The sequence below is a fragment of the Salvia miltiorrhiza genome, chromosome 6 (genome assembly GCF_028751815.1).
Source record: "Salvia miltiorrhiza cultivar Shanhuang (shh) chromosome 6, IMPLAD_Smil_shh, whole genome shotgun sequence".
NCBI classification, from domain to species: Eukaryota; Viridiplantae; Streptophyta; class Magnoliopsida; order Lamiales; family Lamiaceae; genus Salvia; species Salvia miltiorrhiza.
This window is the reverse complement of record NC_080392.1, coordinates 15,067,759-15,073,261: the sequence shown is the minus strand read 5'-3', so window position 1 is coordinate 15,073,261 and position 5,503 is coordinate 15,067,759. Positions and strand designations below refer to the sequence as shown.

The 5,503-nt window shown below is 35.4% G+C and overlaps 1 long non-coding RNA gene across 1 annotated transcript; it reads right to left on the bottom strand.

Annotated features, from left to right (window-relative positions):
• Positions 1–1,069: 1,069 nt before the first annotated feature.
• LOC130990113 (uncharacterized) lies at positions 1,070–3,934 on the bottom strand. Its single transcript, XR_009090833.1, has 3 exons — positions 3,706–3,934; positions 2,146–2,210; positions 1,070–1,552 (listed from the first exon to the last, which is right to left on the bottom strand). It is a non-coding gene; the product is annotated as an uncharacterized LOC130990113 (long non-coding RNA).
• Between the last annotated feature and the right edge of the window lie 1,569 nt (positions 3,935–5,503).

Sequence of the window (5,503 nt, the reverse complement as noted above, 5' to 3'; positions counted from 1 at the left end):
TAACGAAACTTGAGTTCGTAGTGGCAGCTTAAAGCTCAAACTTAAGGTTCTAGTCCTATTGAACTAGACTCTTATTCCCCAAGGTCTACATACAGACAGTCGAACCATATTTTCTTATATAACTTGTAGTCCCAAAGACATGGGCAACAGTCCAAAGGCGTGTATACTGAGCTATAACAATTCTTATGTCGTCGTCAAAAGCTATACTAAAATCCCGATATGCCCGGGTAGTCTCTGCTGGGTCAAACACGGAGCTTTCCTAACCATCGGAATATGCCTGGACGTAACCATCTTTGATAGATAAGGGAAAGTGTGAGTCTTCTTATACGTGAGTAGACGTAAAACTCTTAAATGTACAAGGTTATGAACATACTATGCATAACAAAACATAAGTTTCATTAAGACAACTAAACTTATTTTAAGGTCTTCTATTCTAGTGGACTCGAATCCCATTTCCCATGTATGTCACAAATATATATAACCCGCAGACAATCAAATCACGCCCTTTTTATAATCTATCGTGTAACATAAGTCGATTCGCTGTTCCATCGTGTGTAAACATTCGAACGTAGAGACTTATGCTTAAACCCTTGATGCAACGTTTGCCTTGAATTCATCTTGTATCATCATTCCGTGCTTTTCCTTCAACGCGTACATATCTTTTCATTCATCTTTGTAATTCAAAAGAACCATTGTTTTCTTGTGGAAGCTGAAATGCTCTAAGTTCTCTATCATTCTTCTAAATCATCACTTCAAAAATCTAGATTGTACAGATATCCTACTAATCCAGCAGTCTATGTTCTTTTAGAATCGTGATCATGCAACTTATAGCAATCTATGTTTTCTGGGGAAAGCATGTGTCAATTCTCTATCATCCTTCTTATTATATCATCATAACTGCAATGATATGCCATGAAAGGCAAAACATTCAACATTTCAATGAAAGGCAAAACATTCAACATTTCATCATAGCATGCTCTTTACATAAACATCTTCATGAAACAGTTTTGAACAATAACATCTTTAAAACATTGTAACTGCAGTTACCTTTTTCCTTGATTGAGCACGATGCAATGGAGTGTTGAGCGGTGTCGTATTAACCCACGTATGTCTAGTGAATCAAACTAGACTTGGCTTTTTAGAATAAGGTTTCTAGGGCCAGAGCAAACGAACTGCTCTGATACCACTCTGTCACAACCCACTATCCCAATGACGGGTTAACCGGGGTTATGACTTGGGGTGAACAAAAAGAAATGGAAATGGACAATTACTTAACATTAAAGTATATGAAAATGTCACTCATAAATAAAATGCTATGATCATATATGATTATTTGGATACTTATAAAACATACACATAAAGGAGAACTGATTAAGGTGGGTTACCCAATAACACGTGTCACATCTTCATAACATAGAGCTATCTTAATCAAAGTGTTTTGCAGCGGAAAACGTGTGAGATATACATATGAAGATGTATACTCAAGGTTACATTTCTTGAAATGTCAAAGGAACACCCGCTCAACGCCATTCCATTCCATCAGCTGCTCAACCTGCACATTTAGAAATACATGCAGGGCTGAGTATAAAAATACTCAGTGGGCATAGCCGAAAATACAACATGCATACATATATAAATTGAACTGCCATAACAGTAACACACAGGGGTTTTCTTGAATGGCCTGCGCTTACTTAAAACATTTCGTTCATTTTCATAAAGTCAATCGGCCGATCATTTTCCTTCATATGATCCATATCTGTTCCTTTCTGTCACGCGCCGGGAAGGAGGCCTCCTTACCACGGACGCCAAGACCGGTCGCAAGCGACTCGCGGTCTCCATAAGTGTACACGTTAACCCTAGCTAGCGACCTTTGTCTAGCATAGGATCCCAATTGGATTTCCTTTAAAGTTGGCGAACCAACACAGATAGGATACATATAAAAACATAAACATTTTTGGCAGTCAATCATTTCATAAACTTTTCATTTCATAAACATTTTCATTTTCATTTCATAAGAGTCATTTATCATTTGGGCATAATAATAAACTGAAATTAACAGTTAAAATCATCTCATGCATATATTCGTATAAGAGGCCTACGATACGCAGGGGATCTCTATATACGTATAGTAAAAGTAATGCCCACCTCAAACGTTCTTAAGCTAGCGTGGAGTCGCTTCTTCTTCAGCTTCATTTCCTGTCGCCCGGACCCTTATTGATGAAGAGTCGGTAAGTTCGTGAAGAAAATTGTCACAAGACAAAGTCTAATTCTACGTGTCTAGGGTATCTTTTAGTATTTTAGGGTTCTAGCATCCATAAGTCGTTTCGATTAAAACAATCAAAAACCAACATAACATCGACTAACCACATAACAAACGAAATAATAGAATTCAATATCCTTAAACTTAATATCATTTAGAAAGCTAAGAGTTTAATATAAAACATTCTCAACCCAATCCTTGAAAAATAAATCACATAAACAATTAATCTCAATAATAGCATTCTTGAAAAAAAAAAAAAACTAAACTCGAGGTTTCTTTGTAAAAAAAGTTCTCAAAATTTCAATTTGAGCTCACATAGTACACAAGAATACAATTACATGATCATACGTCTTAAGAAAAAATCAACAATCGGCTTCCCCTTTTTATCATCATTTTCGGTCCTCCCATAAAATCTTAGGGGATGGTTCGTCTCATCTCATATCGCATATATGAGCTCAATTATTCATCACATAGTCATATATGTTCACATCCAACACCTAACTCATCTCATATGAGAGACCTCATACAAACGCGCAAACTAAACTCTTTGAAAATTCAAAATCCTTTCTAATCCTTTTAAAATCCATACTCATAAAACCTTAACTCATACTCTATCTCATATTCTATCTCCTTACTCAACTCTATATAAACTCTCCACTCATCTCAAATCCTTAAGTTCAAGGATAGGTTTCAAGAAAATCATGGTTCTAAGTCTGGATTTATCTCTCATATAAGGCTCGTCTAATCTCATTCAAACACATAGGCCACAATCACATAAAGCACATAAGAATCACAATCAAACATCATTAAAACATGCTCTGTTTTTACACTGATTCAACTTCAAAATTTAATCTGTTCTGACCCCGACATCTCCTGGACTCGATACTCATACCGAAAGAAAGATCTTCAAGTCTAGTTTCTTATAAAAAAAGTAGAGTTGAAAACTCCAAGTGGTTTGAGAGATATGACGTTTTTACCACGATCTACCATATTCGGCAGTTTTGAGCAATCGAAAACTTGGATTTTTGAAAAATAGTAAACGTTGTCAAACTGGACTCAACTTTGGTGGATATCTATCTAACACAATAAAGTTAATACCATAAAAATTTGGAAAGCTATATCACAAAGGAAGCTACTGAAATGAATGACTCTTTCCCCTGTTCTCTGAAATTCTCGGTAGTAATGTGCAGTTTGGATTTTTCATTTTAAAGAAATATCAAACGAAGTTGGAATGGCTTGAAATTTTACCAGGGTCCTCAAGACTCATATATGGACTTGCTATAAAATTTTCAAAGTTATTAGACATCGACAAACCGTCGATCACAGTAGGTCAGTAGGCCTACGAAATTCACCAAAATCTCATCTCAAATTCTTTAAATGCTCAAGATTATATACTCACATATAACATCATACAATCTAGATCTATGAAAATAAGAATCACTTACCCAAGATTAAACAAAGATCAAAGTTTTCCTTTCTCACTCTTCAAACCAAACCCCACGGTCCTCTTGAAATCTTCAAGAATTGAAAGGTGTTTATGTTGATTTGGTGGAGGATTTGATCTTGAAGTGAACTTGGAAGCTTTGGTGATTAATCTATGGCGATCTTTTGGAGCAAAATTGGAAGAGAGGGATTTTTGGTGGTGACCGAGAGTTGAAGTGTGAGGGAGTGAAGTGATGAGCTTTGTCTTGCAATGGAAGAATGATTAAGGACAAAGCATTATTCATGATTAAAGCTTGGTTCCCTACCACCTTAGCACACTAATCCTATCTTCACTAATCACACTTCCACTCATGTCTATTAGATAAAAATAAGTTAGTGGTAGGGAAAAGAAAATATTAGTGGTGGTAGGGAAAAAGATTAGTGGTAGGGAACAGAAAATATTAGTGGAGGATAATGGGGTGTTACATTAAGTAAATATAAAAATGTGGTGTAGGAATAACCCATGTGTAAAAAAAAATATGGAAGACTAATCATCAATTAATAAAATGCTAGAGCATAAAACTCTTGTGATCAAAATTAAAATAAATAGCACTAACATTAGTGCACTCTCTCAATTTATAAATACATCATAGGAAAATAATTTGAGAAAAATATTGATGGAAAATTTTTATAACTCATCATTCCTAAATTTCTCGGTAAAAATAAATGAATACATAAATTTTTTTTTCGATTTGAAAGCTCAAAATAAATCTTTGAGCTCCATCATTCTCTTAATGGACTCAAAAAAATATTTTGAGTGCATCATCCGTTGAAATAAAAATAAAAATAAATCATCACGTATGTAAATCATCAAATTCACATAAGTCCGTATTTTATTAATGGATGCTGAACCCTAATTACCATAAGAAATCCTTAAATCAATAATTAAAAGTCTATAATCCTTAATAAAAAGTCGGGGCATTACATACTATCCCCCTTAACATAAATTTCGTCCCGAAATTTGTACATCAGAAAATAACTCTGAGTACTTCACTTTCCTGTTAGACGGTAGTCTATTATTGACCATGATATATTCATAGGTCCCTTACTATCGGTATTGACTTAGTCCTTAGTACCTGAACTTCCCGATCTAAGATAGATTTGGATCTTCCTTCGTAACTCAAATATTGACTAATAATAATGTTGTTCTTATGGATCATATGCTTTGAATCGTAAACATACTTCTCTATTTGCGACACATGGGATACATTACGCACATTCTCAAAGTTTAGCGCTAACGCCAACCAGTAAGTTATTGGGTCTATCCTTTCTACAATCTCGTATGAGCTTATAAAACGGGGTTTAGGTTTACCCTTTACACCGAATCTAACGATTCCTCTTGATGGAGAAACCTTCAGAAAAACTTTCTCTCCATCCTCAAACTGTAGGTCCTTTCGGCGTTTGTCAGCATATGACTTCTGTCTATCCTGGGCCTCCTTGATTCCTTTTTCTGATTTGACGGACGATCTCAATCATCTCGCCATTTCATCCCAACAAAGTGGTGATCTATATTTCCTCAGGTATAACGCATCATTTGCCAACCTATCGATAGGCGATTGATAACTGGTAAAAACATGTTCTCAGCTTTCACCCCGGTTTAGCTCGGTCGTCCTCAACATACCTTATTAGTAATTTCTATGTCGTTTAAGCGGAACTATAATGACTAATATCTCTAGAGCATTCTTAAGGCAACTTAAACAGTTAGTAAGGAGACCAACCATTTCGAGCATGTAGGCAGTCAGCCTAAAACGCCGTTATAAA